Source organism: Lactuca saligna, chromosome 5, assembly GCF_052625555.1.
Source record: "Lactuca saligna cultivar CGN05327 chromosome 5, ASM5262555v1, whole genome shotgun sequence".
Lineage (NCBI taxonomy): Eukaryota > Viridiplantae > Streptophyta > Magnoliopsida > Asterales > Asteraceae > Lactuca > Lactuca saligna.
The window spans coordinates 114,510,099-114,527,627 of NC_136421.1; the positions used below are offsets into that span (position 1 = coordinate 114,510,099).

At 42.5% G+C, this 17,529-nt stretch overlaps 1 pseudogene; it reads right to left on the reverse strand.

The window, feature by feature from the left end:
• The window catches only part of LOC145045618 (large ribosomal subunit protein uL2mz, N-terminal part-like), a 51,506-nt pseudogene extending 34,595 nt beyond the window's left edge, over window positions 1-16,911 (reverse strand).
• Window positions 16,912-17,529: the final 618 nt, after the last annotated feature.

A 17,529-nucleotide genomic window follows, 5' to 3' on the forward strand; every position in this document is an offset into this window, starting at 1 on the left:
GTAATGTTATGGAAAATGATTTTTCGTGAAGTTGAAACACCCAGAAAATCCGATATTTTCTAAAAAGAGTAATTGTTTATAAAAAGTGTGGAGATCCGTAAATATGCTTGTCGATTTTGAAAACATATATAATTGTTGAACTATGTAAACATCACGCAGGTGAGAATGTTGAACTTTCCGGGAAAACCCGATGTTTTCCCAATACGCAAATTACATGACTTGTTTACTGTTATAGCGATACGGCGAATGTTTTTGATTACCCAGGTGACATTGGATTACTTAAAGTTTGTGAGTTGTTATAATCACGCATTAATGAAAATGACTAGTTTATAACTACAAATTACGAACGATCCTTGAGGCGTCGTCCATACTACTCACGTAATCCAACCACCCTGACTTCTCTTGTTTAACGTCACGAATCTGATTACTCGAGTTCCCGTAAGCCCAACAACCGAGGAGAAAGGAGGGTAAGAAGCCTCCTTTATTTCCACAAGTTATTCAAGGCTATCGGGAATGCGAAAGGCACTTGACCTGACTCGCATTTGACTTCTCGACTTTACTAGCAGTACTAGTGGACCATTAGGGCCCAACAACACAATAGAGCTATTGAAAATCCTTTTACATGGAATTAGGTCATAGAAGACCTGATAACATGTAAGCGCGTTCCCTTCGGGCCTAAAGATCATGTTATTGGGCTAGAAAGGCCCAACAAGCACGATTTGAAACTTTCGAGCTCAAAGATTGAATATTGAATTCTCGTAGATTTCGCGTGTTTATTGAAGTACTATTATTTATTATTTTTGATTTGTTATTGATTCGAGACCGAATCAATTCATTTGGTAACGATATTGGTGTTGAAAGTGTATTTGTTATTACGTTTCGCCGGTAGTCGTGGATCTCGTATTTGTCTTGATGAATTAATTTGTTTAAAAGTAAGAATTTTTACTTTTTCACAACCTTTCTTTTATAAAGAAAATATCACTTTTAGTCCTTTATATAAAAGAATTTCATTTTAGTCCTTAAAACATTATTTTGACACTTTTGTATCATAAACTTATAGAAAAAACATTTTTAGTCCAAATTTATTTTTGTAAACAGCTTTAGTCCTTCCAGAATAATGTTTTCTCGGTTGAAACCCCAAATTTTGCAACTTTGATAGTTTTGGCCCAAAGTAGAAAACTTTTACATCTTTGATCCTTTTTGAATTTGAAAAGCATTTTTGACCATTGGTATAGTTTTGTTTCACTTCAAATCCCCTATTTTACAGAAATTTTCATTTCCAGCCCCTCAATTTAGAAATTTCGCACTTTGAAGCTTATTGGGCCGAAAAGCCCAAATTTAGCCCATTAGATTAAAATTTTACATTTTAAGCCCCTCAAAAATGTTGATGTTCAGAAAAATTATTTTAAAAACTATTTGGACCCTTCTTATCCTCCAGAATTTATAATTTGTCGGTTTGGACCCCAAGTTTTGTATTTTTGACAATTTAAGCCCTAAAATGGGTTTTATGTTCAACTATGTACATCCTAACCATATAAACTATTTTTCTTGACTGGATTAGTGTAAAATAGTTTAAGTTATGTTTATTTCCTTCCCCATGTTTTAGATCTCAGTTTTACACAATTGTTGAATAGCATATTCATCACAAACACAAGATATCACACACATACATGCATCAAATCACACATAGCATACATTTAGACATAGATCTACAAATTTACTTGTATTCTCCCCCATAAAAACTCATAAAAACCAAAAAGAAGGGGGTATGAAACTCACCTTGGGTGTGGTTTCGGTTTTGGAAGGAAAAGATGAGAAGAATTCGATCCTAGCAACCTTTCTTGAAAGATCTCGGACTTGGATGCTTCTAAGGTGCTAGATCATAAGTTTGAATGGATTAAGAGATGATTTTTGAATGAAATGAAATAGCTAGCTTATGGATCCAAGAAATATCTTACCTTAGATGATGATTTTTATGGAAGAAATCCCTTGAACACCTCTTGGATCTCGAAAATATGGAGGAGAAATGAGAGAGTTTCTTGAGAGAATTGTGAGTGAAATGTGTGTGTGTGTGTGCTTGGATTCGGCCGAGAGCAAGAGAGAGAGTGTAGCGCCTAGTTCCTGGTATGTAAATCTTCATTGAGTATTTTTCCTTTTTAAGCCTTGGACTCGGCGAGTCATAGGTTCGACTCGCCGAGTAGGGACGAGACACGGGACACGCTTAAGTTGGCGACTTGGCGAGTCCATATCCTGGACTCGGCGAGTCACCGTTGTTGGATGAAACCCTAAGTTTCAGGGTTTTGCACCCTATTTAAGCAACATATCCGCCCCAAGCCAGCCCCTAACCCTCGTTTAAGCTTGTTCTTTGAAGAGTTGAAGCAATTGTTGGTGTTTTTGAAGGTTTTGAAGAAGAAGGGAAGTAGATCCAGAAGAAGGGGAAGCCATCCAAGCACCATTGTATTCTCTCAGCAGTTCCATTGAGGTACATCTCGTTTTTCCCTTCTTTCCATGCTTATTGCTTCATTTAAGACATTCTTGAGCCATTCCCCAAGCTTGTATGTGCATAATGTTCCCAAATAAGCCGATTGGTCTCTTGATCCAAGCATAGTTAAGCTCCAAGAGCTCAGATCCACTACCTTTATGAGCCCACATTGCACATAAACCTTAGATCTACTCTTTTGGTGCATTTCAAACCCTAAAATCCCCATAGATGGATATTTACACGTAAAGTTGGAAACTTTACGTGTTATTCATGCTCTAGGAGCCCAGATCTACAAATGACATGGATTGGATTCGAGCAAAATCACATTTTTAGCTCTTGCATGGAACGGACTCGGCGAGTCGCTCATCTGACTCGGCGAGTCCAGTCGCGAGTCTCTGGGTTTTCCCCCTTTTTTGTTATGTCGAGTCGCGAGGTGAGTCTAGGAGGGACTCGGTGAGTTGGAAGCAAAAACTCACCCATAATGGAACTCGGCGAGTCGATGCCCTGACTCGGCGAGTTCAAGGCAATCTCCTTAGATCAAGGTCAGACTCGGTGAGTTGTTCATACAACTCGACGAGTCGCAGCATAAGTGTTCATCAGATGAAGATGAACTCGCCGAGTTGTTCATACAACTCGGCGAGTAGGATGAAGGACTTGAACATCAGTTGGATGGAGAACTCGTCGAGTCAACGCCTAACTCGATGAGTAGAAACAGAATCCTAGATAGTCGTTTGGACATAGACTCGGCGAGTTGGATAGCCAACTCGACGAGTTGGGTCAACTGGAAGTTGACTCTGACTTTGACTTAGGGCATGGTCGGGGGTAAAAGGGTCATTTCACCCAAAAAGGCAGTAAATATTGATTGATTGAGTATGTTGTGGGAATTACAACCGGAGGATTTCCGGAGTAGCAACAGCAGTAGACAGTCGGTTCCCACACACACCATCAACTATTTCGAGGTTAGTTTCCTTTCAGTAGTAACGGGTCTAAGGCACCAAGGTCGGCCCGTATAGACGAGACGTTAGTATTAGTGTGTGGGCCGAGCCCATATCTCTTAATTGAGTGATTGCGATATATGCTAGTAGGATAGAGCTGTCTATACTTGTTGTCTGTGTGATAATGGTATGATATGAGTTGGCGGTTGAGTGTGGGCTAGGCCCGTATCTCTCCGAGAGTGGAGTGTGGGCTAGGCCCGTATCTCCCAGATAACGAAGTGTGGGCAAGGCCCGTATCTTCCCGAGTGTGGGCATGGCCCGTATCTCCCAGAAAGCAAAGTGTGGGCAGGGCCCGTATCTTCACGAGTGTGGGCAAGGGCCCGTATCTCATAGTTGAATGTTTTTGTTATATGCTTGCATGGTATGGGGTATTGTGGGGGAACTCACTAAGCTTTGTGCTTACGTTTTTCAGTTGTTGTTTCAGGTACTTCCTCAGCTAAGGGAAAGGAGTCGGCGTGGTAGCAGCACATCACACATACGCCTTTTGTTTTCCGCATTGTAGATTTTCTGGGATGTACTCTGAATTCTGATTATGATGTCACCGGTTTTTCATACATGGATTTTTATCATGAATGTTTGTAATGATGTTTTATGTTTTCATCTAAATTAAAAATGAAATTTTTAACCGGTAATTTTGGGATGTTACAGAGAGGGAGAAGAAAAGAGTGCTTGCGTGGAAGTATGGGAAATGCATGGATGTATGGGTTATTTTTGCATGGAAATCCTTTAGGTAATTGTGAGGTGGCATAGGAAAAGTCAACTCCTCTTTTCCTTTGGGCTTGGGCCGAGAATGGAGAGAGAAGAGAGAGTTTTTGGGCCTTAAAGGTTTAACCCCAATTTCATAGTTATGTTGAGTGATTTTTGGTCCTAATAAATATAAGTGTGATTTTTATGACCTATTAGGGCTCAATTGGGTTAATTATGCCCGAAAATGGTTCATATAATTAATTTATTTCATTCTAGGCCCAATATGGCCCAAAATATTAAAATACATGGAAGTGGGTCCAATTAGAGCCCATTTAAGAGTTCTAAGCCCAAGGTGGTCAAATTGGAAGCTTATTGGTCCATTGGGCCCAATAAGGAAGTCCTAGTCCAAAATGGACTTAAACAGGAACTTCTAGGGTTTCCAATTGCTTATTGACCACTTGAATTGCTTGCATGTTGTGTTTGATTGAAATTTTGTTGTCATAGAGTATGCATCATACATACTTTCATGTTTTTGATTCATAATTGACATAAGTGTTGTAGTTACAAGGCACCAAAAATTTCTAGTTGTGACATCATCCCCCCATTAGAGGGAATTTCTTCTCGAAATTCTTTTGAAAGCTAGATCTGAGAATGCTAGAATAGATGAGGTTACTTTTGCTTCATTTGGTCTTCGCGTTCCCACGTGAATTCTGGTCCACGCTTCGCATTCCAACGTACTTTCACGATCGGGATGCGACTTTGCTTAGTACGCTTCACCTCCATGTCCATGATTTCGACTAGTTCTTCCACGAACACGAGATTCTCATTGATTTCAATTTCTTCACGGGGAATGACAAGAGTTTCATCGTATAGACACTTCTTTAGATTGGAAACATGGAACACGGGGTGTACATTGCTGAGCTCAGCGGGTAGTTGTAGTTTGTACGCCACTGGACCTATTCGGGAAACGATCTCGAAAGGTCCAATGTATCGTGGGTTTAGTTTTCCCCATTTTCCAAAGCGAATGACCCCTTTCCAAGGTGAAACTTTTAACAATACTTGATCCCCGGCCTGAAACTCTAAGGGCTTTCGCTGTCTATCAGCGTAGCTCTTTTGTCGGTCGCACGAGGCTTGTAGTCGAGCTCTGATTTGAACTATCTTTTCCGTGGTTTCACGTATGATCTCCAGTCCTGTTAACGTCTTGTCCGATGCTAGTTCTTTTTCTATCTAGGTGTCGCCCACCTCAGCCCAACACAACGGTGATCTACACTTACGTCCATATAGCGCTTCGAAAGGAGCGACTTTGATGCTCGAATGGTAACTGTTGTTATATGAGAACTCAACTAAGGGTAAGTGGGTATCCCAAGACTTCCCAAAGTCTATCACACATGCGCGAAGCATGTCCTTGAGCGTCTGGATGGTTCGTTCGCTTTGACCATCCGTTTGTGGGTGATAAGCGGTGCTCCTGTCGAGATGGGTTCCAAGTGCTTTCTGAAGTGATTGCCAAAAACGTGAAGTGAACCTACAGTCTCTATCTGAGACGATAGACACTGGCACTCCGTGAAGCCTCACGATTTCTCGGTTGTATATTCTTGTCAGTCTCTCCATCTTGTAGGATTCTTTTATTGGCAGAAAATGTGACAACCGTCAAATTTCGGTCAAGACAAAGTCAACCGAAGTCAACAAGTCAAACCGTTTGACTCAATTTGCCCATGGGTACTAGAATTTACATTATGAAACTTCTACATAACTCTCTATTCTAATGAGAAATCATAAAGCAAAAAGTGCGAACACCTAGATCTCCTTAACTTAAAACTGTGGTACGTGGTGAGCCCAAACCGATAAAACAATGTTGCATACTCATCGGGAGTGTGTAAGATCCTTAAACAAGGCTTAACAGGGTTTACAAACCTTGCCTTGCGAAGCCAGACACTCACAAATGCCACACTCGAAACCTCTCTCAATTGTTTTCACTCTATCTCTCTCTATTTGAAATCTCTCTAAGTATGTGAAACCTCTCCCAAAAGTCTCTTTGTATGAGAAATCTCTCCAAGAATATCAAATATCTCCCAAATCTCTCCAAGTATGTGAAATCCCTCTCAAATATCTCTCTGTATGAGAAATCTCTCCAAGAATGTCAAATCTCTCCCTAATCTCTCCAAGTATGTGAAATCTCTCGCAAAAGTCTCTTTGTATGAGAAATCTCTCCAAGAATATCAAATCTCTCCCAAATCTCTCCAATTATGTGAAATCTCTCTCAAATATCTCTCTGTATGAGAAATCTCTCCAAGAATGTCAAATCTCTCCCTAATCTCTCCAAGTATGTGAAATCTCTCGCAAAAATCTCTTTGTATGGGAAATCTCCCCAAGAATGTCAAATCTCTCCAAGTGTGAGAAATCTCTCCCAAATCTCTCCCAAAAGTTTCCCGTAACTTTTTAGAATCATTCGGGTCATTCCGACCCTTAACCGGGTCAAAAACGGCTTAAAACGGGGCGAAAACGAGAAAAATAGGCTTTAGGAACCGAAACCAAGAAGAGAGGCCTCTTAGGACCAGAACTGAGCCTCTATTGGCTGAGGCATGCGAGACCGAGCCTCGGTCTCTGCCTCTCTCGGTCTCTGCTCCTTCTCTCCTCTCTGTCTCTACCCGCCTCTCGGTCTCTACTCTCTCTTCCCTTCTCTCGGTCTCTACTCCTTCTCTCCTCTCTGTCTCTACCCGCCTCTCGGTCTCTGCTCTCTCTTCCCTCCTCTCGGTCTCTGCTCCTTCTCTCCTCTCTGTCTCTACCCGCCTCTTGGTCTCTGCTCTCTCTTCCCTCCTCTCGGTCTCTGCTCCTTCTCCCCTCTCTGTCTCTACCCGCCTCTCGGTCTCTGCTCTCTCTTCCCTCCTCTCGGTCTCTGCTCCTTCTCTCCTCTCTGCCTCTACCCGCCTCTCTGTTCTCTTCTTCCCTCTCGGTTCCTCTCATCTCTCTTCTCCACTCTCGGTTCCTGCTCTCTCCCTTCTCCCCTCTCGGTTTCTACCCTCCCTCCTCTCGGTTTCAGCATCAGAAGGCCGAACCTCGGCCAGATTTCGGAAATTTGTCACTTTTAGCCCATTTTTGATATTTTTAACATTTTAAGCCCGTTTTTCGTGATTTTAAAGCGGGATTTTCTCCAGAAATTATATTTTAACATAATAAACCCTAAATATTCATAATTTAAACATATTTTGATGAAAATCATTATCTAAATAATAAAAATCAAATGTGTGAATTATTAAAGGTGGAGTGTTGACTTTGCCTTATCCAATGTCACAAGCAACCACCCCACACCCACTCTTTGACTAACCACACCTCCCCACCTTACCTAAGTCACTTCAATGTCCCTTACACTCAAATTACACTCATTCCCACGTTTTTAGAGCTGGAACAAACATCATCTCTCCTCATTTTTCTCATTTGCTCTCATTCCACTAAGTATCAAACACCACTAATCTCTCAAACTCTTTCTCGACCAAACTCGAGATTCAAGGCTGATTATCAAGTGTTCTTCCACATTTGGTAAGCATAATCCATTCTCCTTATGATTATCTCACTTATTTCCACTCAAATCATGGATATCTTACACAAACTCCATCATATTTGTGTTAGAGCTTCGAATCTTCAAGTGATTCTTCAAGTGTTCTTGGCTTGAACACTTCTCTTCTTCAACACTTATCTACTGAAATCACTCAAGGTGAGTTCATACCCCTACATTTTGATGTTTTCTCAAGTTTTCAGGGGGGGAATACAAGTTAAAACACTAAGGACATAACTAAAATTTTCTAACAGCCTTCATCAGAAAAGTTCAACTCCATTCACGGACTGTTTTGGGCATCTTAAATATTTTTGTTTTCAAAACTGTACAAGGTGAAAATAGTTCAAGTTCTTAGCTTTAAAATGGCTACTTGCACATCTCCATACAATTTTTCTACAATTTATGGTGATTTTTACAAAACTGCCTATCATTTCAAACAACAATCCGGACCAGTCTGTGATTTTGGACTTATTCACCCAAGTTGGAGGTCATTAAAAATCGTGATAAAAATTATGAGTAAACTAGACACATTTTTTGAACTCTCAGAATTTACGGATCTAGTTTTCAACTTCGTATGATTTTTCTATGATTTTTCCAAAACAGTGCAGAATGGCTAAAGTTAGCCAACAGCATGTAAATATCATAACACTTTGTATTATGTTGAGCAAAGTGTATAATCATAAGTTCAAATTATTGAATGTGTTTCTTTGTTAGTTTATCATCATGAACTGAAACTAAGTCATTCATAATAAATATTATTCATTCATTTTAGAACACGTATATTAAACTATAAAAAGTATAGTTTGATAAATTCATAACACTAACACATTTTCATAAAAGAGTTCATACATATTACATACATTTTAGATAAACTATAATAGGTATAGTTTATGTGTCACACCCCCGAACCAGACGGCGGAAACGTCCGGGGGCTGTCGTGACTCAATTGAATACCATAACATTGAATATATATGAAACATAACAACATTCGTCACCATTCATTAACATAGTACAACCAGTAGCGTTTACATATCATACATTGTTTAAACATTACATTCCCCAAAAATTAATTCGTTCAATTCATACAAAAATAAACCGCATCCGTCACTGAATAGGATTTCCCTTGACTCACTGGTTCCCTGAGAATACAAGTATTTTGAAAATCGTCAACATATGAAATGTTGGTGAGTTCATAAGTAGTGTTTGAAATCCAATGTTTTGTATTGTTTGAAAACCACCAGAAAATCCGATATTTTCTGAACAGAAAAGCTTTTGAAAATGTTGTGAAGATCCATAGGTATGCTTGTTTGTTTCTATACTTAAAGAAAATTTGTTCATCAAGGTTGTATGCGTTTTGAATCTGTATGTATTAAAACAAAACCCTAGGAAAACCCGATGTTTTCCTAATTTCTTATATTACATGAAGTTACATTGAAATCATTGCATAGCGCATAGTGTCAGTCACAGGCGACGTTGGAAGGTTCTCGAGCAGGATTATTTACTACAAACTCGCGTTACACAAACGCCCAGTTTATAGTTATACTAACGAACCCGAAGGCGTCGTCAGTACTAATCGCGTTATCCAATCGCCCTGACTAGGTGTAGTCCCACATCCGAAGAGAAAGAGGTCACGAAGACCCCGGTGACTCCATTAACCGGTTGGGGATATAGTGTACGAGGGGTCCCAGACCCGCCTCGCAAAAAGGCAGACTCCACTGGCGACACTAAAGGACCCTTGGGGACCAGTAGTCTACAGCCATTGAAAGTCCGGTTACGTCGTGTCGGATTGGTAAAACCCAACACTTCGTAAGATAGAGGTCTTCGGGCCTTAAGATCAGGTCATTGGGCTAGCTAGGCTCAACGAACAAGATTTTACACTTTTGGGGCCCGAAGATGGTGCGTAGACGTCTGTGCACACTCGTATGTATAGTGAATTCCAAATCGTTAGTTGTATGAATCGTAGTGTCGTAGTGTCATAGCGTCGTAGTGTTAGTAGTTTTCGGATTTTATTGGTTCGAGACCGAACCAATTCGTTTAACAACGACTTTTGGTATTGTAGTGTATTGAATTTCGTCGATAGTCACGATGCCATTATTTGATCAAATTGTGTATATTGAACTAGCCTTGAAATATTTCTGTTTTCAGCCCCTCATCATTTGTAAAAATTACATTTTTAACCCTTTATATAAAATACTTCCCGGTTTAGTCCTCAAACTATTTTTCTTGACATTTTAATACCAAAAATTATTGAAATTAATATTTTTCAACATATTTTTCATAAAAACAGTTTAAGTTCCTGGAGATGCAGTTTTTACGGTTTTAACCCCTTCTTTTCGCAACTTTTACAATTTTGGCCCAATTTGGAAAAATTTTGCAACTTTGGTCCTTTTTAAATTTAAAAAGCGTTTTTAACCTTTGAAAAGGAGTTGGAACACTTATAGTCCACTGTTTTACAGAAAGTTACGGTTTTGGCCCTCCAAAACAGAAAAATTTGCATAATGGGCCTTATTGGGCCGAAAATTACATTTTTAGCCCATTAAGCTTAAAATTTATGATTTTAGTCCACTAAATGAGTATATTTCCAGAAATTTACTTATGAAAACTGTTTTAGCACACTTCATCCATCAGAATCTGTGAAATGTCGTTTTGGACCCTTATTTTTGCATTTTTCACATTTTAGGCCCAAAATTTGTGTTTTTAACCCAAAGAAATTATCATTAACTACTTAGCCAATTTTTCTTGAAGCACTTAGTGTTTAGAAATATATTTGAAGTTAAAATCATGTAGCACAAGTTACATCTCGGTTTTGATGAGTTTTGAGGCTAGATCCAACATAAAAACACATAAAAGCATACATATAAGCATGGAAATCATACAAGGCACACAAATACATATAGATCTACACATATGACTTGTATTCTCCCCCCAAAAACAAGTGAAAACAGAAAATAGGGGGGTATGAAGCTCACCTTGGGGTGTTGGTTCGGTTTTTTTTTTTTTTTTTGCAAGGAAATGGAAGGAAAAATGAAGTGTTTTTGGCCTTGGCTCCCTTTGATGAAGATCTCGAGTTTTGAGATAGTTCTAGGATGCTTAGATGATGATTTACTTGCAAAATCCTCTTGGAAAGTCCCTAAATTTCGAGATTTTTGGAGGGGGAAAGGAGAGAGTTTCTTGAGAGAATTTTTGAGAGAATTTGTGAGATGTGTGTGTGTGTTGGTTATCCTCGGCCGAAACAAGAAGGGAGAGGGAGAGAGAGAGAGAAGGAAGAAAAGACTTTGAGGTGATGCTTGCATGGATGAATGTGATTTTTGCATGGAGAACCCATGGGTAAAAATGAGGTGGCACTTAAAAGTCAACCTCTCCTTGTGTTTGGGCCTTGGGCCGAGAATATGAAGGGAAAGAGGAAAAATTTGGGCTTTTGCCCCTAAGCCCAACATTAGAGGTAGTTTAGGGTATTTATTGGACTTATAAAATAAAATTGTGATTTTTATGCTTTATTAAGCTAGGTTAGGTTAAGTTATGGATCAAAACTTGTGTTTTATTTCATTCTAGGTTCTACTTAGCCCAAAATATTGAAATAAACGAATGTGGGTCCAATTAGAGCCCAATTAGGGTCCTAAACCCATGATAGTCCAATTGGAAGCTTATTGGTCCATTTGGATCCAATAAGGAAGTCCTAGTCCTAAATGGACTTAACAAGAACTTCTAGGGTCTCCAATTGTTTGATGACTACTTATAGTACTTGTATTTGATTGAAGTTTTTGATTCACATTAGGTTGAATGCATAGATTACACGGCTCAAAATTTACAGTTGTGACATCATCCCCCCGTTAGAGGGAATTTCGTCCCGAAATTCTGTTTGAAAGCTAGATTTGAGAAAACTAGAATAGGTGAGGGTACTTTTGCTTCATTTGATCTTCGCGTTCCCACGTGAATTCTGGCCCACGCTTTGCGTTCCACCGTACCTTCACAATCGGGATGCGACTCTGCTTAGTACGCTTCACCTCCCTGTCCATAACCTCGATTGGTTCTTCGACGAACAGGAGATTCTCATTGATTTCGATTTCGTCGAGAGGGATGACAAGGGTTTCATCCGACAGGCACTTTTTCAGATTAGAAACATGAAACACGGGGTGCACACCATTTAGCTCTGGGGGTAGTTGTAGTCTGTATGCTACTGGACCTACTCGGGCGACGATTTCGAAAGGTCCAACGTATCGCGGGTTCAGCTTTCCCCGTTTTCCGAAACGTATAACCCCTTTCCAGGGTGAGACCTTCAACATTACTCGATCACCGACCTGGAACTCTAAGGGCTTTCGCCGTTTATCAGCGTAGCTCTTTTGCCGGTCACGCGATGCCTGTAGTCGAGCTTTGATCTGGACAATCTTTTCTGTAGTCTCGCGAATGATTTCCGGTCCCGTTAATGCTCCGTTCGACGTATGTGTTCCTGCCAGCTGGGTGTCACCTACTTCGGCCCAACATAACGGTGATCTACATTTACGCCCGTACAGTGCTTCGAAAGGGGCCACCTTAATGCTCGAATGATAACTATTGTTATATGAAAACTCGATCAACGGTAGGTGGGTATCCCAAGACTTTCCGAAGTCTATCACGCATGCACGAAGCATGTCTTCAAGCGTCTGAATGGTTCGTTCGCTTTGCCCGTCCGTTTGTGGGTGATACGCCGTACTCATATCGAGATGAGTTCCCATTGCCTTGTGGAGCGACTGCCAAAAGCGTGACGTGAACCTACTGTCCCTATCCGAGATGATAGATTTTGGTACTCCATGAAGTCTTACAATCTCTCGTAGGTACAACCGCGTCAGCCTTTCTATCTTGTAAGACTCTTTGATTGGCAGGAAATGGGCAGATTTCGTCAGTCGGTCGATTATTACCCATATGGTGTCCAAACCGTCTGACGTCTTAGGCAGCTTGGTCACGAAGTCCATAGAAATCCCCTCCCATTTCCACTCAGGGATTTCCGGTTGTTGTAACAATCCGGAAGGTTTCTGGTATTCCACTTTTACTTTGGCACACGTAAGGCACTTACTAACATAAGTTGCGATTTCCGCCTTCATGTTAGGCCACCAATAGTGCTGCTTAATGTCCAAATACATCTTGTCCGAACCAGGATGAATGGAGTATCGTGTCTTGTGGGCTTCCTTCATAACGATCTCCCTGAATCCTCCGATTTTTGGAACCCAAATACGGTTCATGAAGTAGTATACCCCATTCTCTCTGACTTCCAGGTTCTTCTCCATTCCGCGTAATGCCTCGCTGGTTCTATTTTCCGTTTCCATAGCCTCGGCCTGGACTGATGCAATTTGAGCGGTCAGATGAGACTGGATGGTTATCGAGTGCGTTTTCGTACGGCGATTTGTGTACTCCTTCCGACTTAATGCGTCAGCTACCACGTTGGCCTTGCCTGGATGGTACTTGATCTCGCATTCGTAGTCGTTTAACAACTCCACCCATCTTCGTTGTCTCATGTTCAGCTCCTTCTGATTCAAGATGTGCTGGAGACTTTTGTGGTCCGTGAAGATGGTGCACTTTGTACCGTACAGATAGTGCCTCCAAATTTTTAGAGCGAAGACCACAGCTCCCAGTTCTAGGTCGTGGGTGGTGTAGTTTACTTCGTGCGTCTTTAATTGGCGGGACGCATATGCTATCACTTTTCCACGTTGCATGAGAACGCAACCTAAGCCTTGGTTCGACGCGTCGCAGTAAACTACAAAATCTTCCGTTCCTTCGGGTAGAGATAATACAGGAGCGCTACAAAGAGCTTGCTTCAGGGCTTGAAACGCAAATTCTTGCCGGTCTGTCCACTTGAATGGCACACTCCTTTGCGTAAGCAAGGTAAGTGGCTTGGCGATTTTTGAGAAGTTTTGGATGAATCTCCTATAGTAGCCTGCTAGGCCTAAGAACTGACGAATCTCTGTGGGCGTAGTCGGAGTTGCCCATCCTTCCACCGCTTTGACCTTAGAAGGATCCACATGAATTCCGTCTTGGCTTACTACGTGGCCTAGGAAATTCACACTCCGGAGCCAGAACTCGCACTTGGAGAGTTTGGCGTACAGCTTTTCCATTCGCAGGGTCTCTAGGATTTGTCGGAGATGTTGGCCATGCTCCTCTTTGCTTCGAGAGTAGACGAGGATGTCATCGATAAACACAATGACGAAGTTGTCCAAGAACGGTCTACAGATTCGATTCATTAGGTCCATAAATGCGGCGGGTGCATTTGTTAGACCGAAGGGCATTACGACGAATTCATAATGTCCATAGCGGGTTCGGAAAGCGGTTTTTGGGATATCTTCTTCTCGGACCTTGAGTTGATGGTATCCGGACCGTAGATCAATTTTAGAAAAATAGCTAGCTCCTTGGAGCTGGTCGAATAGATCATCGATTCGTGGAAGTGGGTAGCGGTTTTTAACAGTGAGTTTATTCAACTCTCTGTAATCGATGCACATTCTGAAAGATCCGTCCTTCTTTTTGACAAAGAGCACCGGAGCTCCCCATGGCGAGTAACTAGGTCGGATAAATCCCTTGTCCAGAAGCTCACTGAGTTGGCTGGACAATTCCTGCATTTCAGCAGGTGCCAATCGATATGGTGACTTAGCGAGAGGAGTTGCTCCTGGGACGAGGTCTATTCGGAACTCAACCTGTCTCTCTGGGGGTACTCCTGGAAGATCTTCAGGAAACACGTCCGGGAATTCGCACGCCACCGGAATGTCTTGGATGTTAATTTCTTCTTTGGCCTTGTCCACTATGTGGGCCAAGAACGCTAGGTTGTTCTTTCGCAGTTGTTTTTGTGCTTTGATGCACGAGATAAGACGAAGATTCGTGCTAGGTTTGTCTCCGTAAATTACTAGGGTTTCGTGATTCGGGAGACGAAGGCGAACGGCCTTCTCGTGGCACAAAACCTCAGCATGGTGGGGACTTAACCAATCCATGCCGATAATCACATCGAAACTCCTAATTGACACTGGCATCAGATCTACTCGTAAGACGTGTTGGTTAAGGGTTAGGGTACATCCAGTGTAGATTTCCCTAGTGGATTCGGTCTTCCCATTGGCCATTTCCACCGTATAGGTTTCATTTAACTTTTGGGGTTGTTGTTTTAATAAGTGTTTAAACTTATCGCTTACGAAACTCCGCTCCGCTCCGGTATCAAATAAGATGCATGCATAAGTGTGGTTTAGGAGGAACGTACCGGTCACAACTGCGGGGTCCTGAACTGCATCACTCTGACCCATAGTCAACATTCTTCCTGCTCCTCCGTTTCCTGAGTTGTTGTTGTTAGGGCAATCTCGGCGAAAATGTCCCGTCCTTCCACACCCGTAGCAGGTGTGGCTAGACCCTGCATTACTGCCGCCGGCATTGGTGTTGTTGTTATTGCGGTAGTTGTTGTTGTTCTGGTTGTTCCCCTGACTCTGGTTCTGAGAAGGATAAGTCCTGCAGAACCTTGCAGTGTGTCCCCTTCGGTTGCAACTGGTGCAATGGAGTTCCCGGCATTCTCCTTGGTGATGGAAACTGCACTTGTTGCATTTGGGAAGACTACCGGAATAGGGCCTTGAAGCATTTGAAGCAGCTGAGGCTGGAGCATGTGAGGTGACTGGAACCGGCGCAGTAACAGCGTTAACTGCCACTGTTTGCTGCCTTTTTGAGGTCTCGGGGCCCTGAAGCCCCTTCCTCTTGTGGTTCCATCCTTTCTTACCATCGCTCTCCTTCTTCTTCTCGGTCTCCACTGGTTTTTCGCCCTTTTTGTGGTTATGATCATATAGCCTCTTTGCCAATCTCTTCGCGCTGTCAAACGTTTCAGGGTTAGCAGCTATCACATTCCCTTGAATGGGGGATGTCAGTCCCCAGATGAATCGTTCAATCTTCTTTCCCTCTGATGTGATCATACCCGGGCACAACAGGGATAGTTCGCTGAACCTCGATATGTAAGCATCAATGTTCCCATTCTGCACCGTGAGGTTCCACAACTCCTGCTCCATCTTCTGTATTTCACCTCGGGGGCAGTACTCAGCCGTCAACATCTCTTTCATTTCTGTCCAGGGTATAGAGTTGGCAATAGGGAGTGTCATAGCTTCTATGTGACCATTCCACCAAGTGAGTGCTTGGTCCACGAAAGTGCAGGCCGCGAACTTCACCTTCATCTGCTCGGGGCACTCGCATATCTCGAACACCGATTCTACCTTCTCGATCCATCGCTTTAGGGCGATCACTCCTCCGGTACCGTTGAAAGTTCGGGGTTTAGCGTTCGCAAAATCCTTGTAGGTGCATGCTCTAGTGAGTCCTTGGTTCGTCCCGTTGTTCGAACTCCCAGATCCTTGCCCGTTACCTCCTCCGTTGTTTCCTCGGTGAAGTTGTGCCATCGCTGCTGTGACTGCAGCAGACACGGCTGCCTGGAAGGCAGTGGAGTCAGCTTCGGGCGGGGTTGGTCCTGGGTTTCCGCGAGTAGTTGGGCGAGGCATCCTTCTGTCATGAAACGGAAAGATGTTGAGTGTTCGTGGTTTCTGGGAGGTTGCGACCCTACTATCTAGGTGTATGGTGCGAACCTAAACATTACTATCATCAAGCATGCAATCATAATGTCTCAACACATAGCAACTAAGAATAACTTAGCAAAACACACAAAAGTTCATTAATATTATCCGCATTTAGTACAAGAAAATTTGCTCGTAGGAGCATACATAGATAACGCTAATCTGACAGCATAACGGCTCCATGAGTAGTGTAGTCACTTAATCATAGAGCCGGAGTACATAACATAGTTCCTAATAACCTACTATGATAAGTCTATTCCTAACCGCGATGAGCTGCGTCAGGAGGTGGTGCCGAAGTCATATGCCGAAATGTTGTGTCAGTAGCTGCGCCATCTCTGCCATGTCTCCTATAACCTCATCCCTCTCATGCTCTGCTCGCACTGCTCGAGCCTCCATCGCATACAGCTGTCGTCGCAGTGCAGCGATCTCAGCTTCGAGGGAACGGTTCTCTCCTGGGGTGTTCGCTGGTGGAGCAGGGTGATCGGGTTGGGCCTCGTCCTCGCATGGCGGGAGGGGGTTCTGGTCCCCGACCCGACCGTCTTTGTCGTCATCGTCGAGCTCTCTAAATTCGTATTCAGTGTCTATGTATTCGTCGGGTCCGACATCGTGTGCTCCGCCTGGATTCCCTCCTGGCTCATCCACAAGCATCCCGTGAGCTACTAAGGCCTGATAAAACTGAATACCCTGCTGCTCCTCCTCTGGCCACCCGTTGTTTCCCTGATTAGGGAAGTAGGGGTCTCCCGGGTGATGAAAGCCAGCCATGCTGTCTGCGCGAGTACGTAAATATACTACATTATCCTAGGATGCTATATCTATCATACATACTAAGCAACATTCTCTTTTTGGGTGATAAAGGGTATAGTTTTAGGTTCCCTGGCTATCCCGATCTCATCAAGACGTGTGTTAGTTTTACCTTGGAGAGAATGTAGTTGATCAGGCTACATTCACTCCTTGGTATCCCTAAGAACAGTCCCGAATTAACCAAGATACCAGCATTATTGTGTTTGATTCGACGCTAGGTTCTTATCCCTAATGCAAGCAAGTGTGTTTTATTTACTTGTGTTGTTCAGAGTTATGTTAGTCCCTCTTTTTGGTTTATAGTTGCATGTCAATGTATGGCTCGACATGCTAGTTCACTATAAACAAAGCTCTGATACCAACCTGTCACACCCCCGAACCAGACGGCGGAAACGTCCGGGGGCTGTCGTGACTCAATTGAATACCATAACATTGAATATATATGAAACATAACAACATTCGTCACCA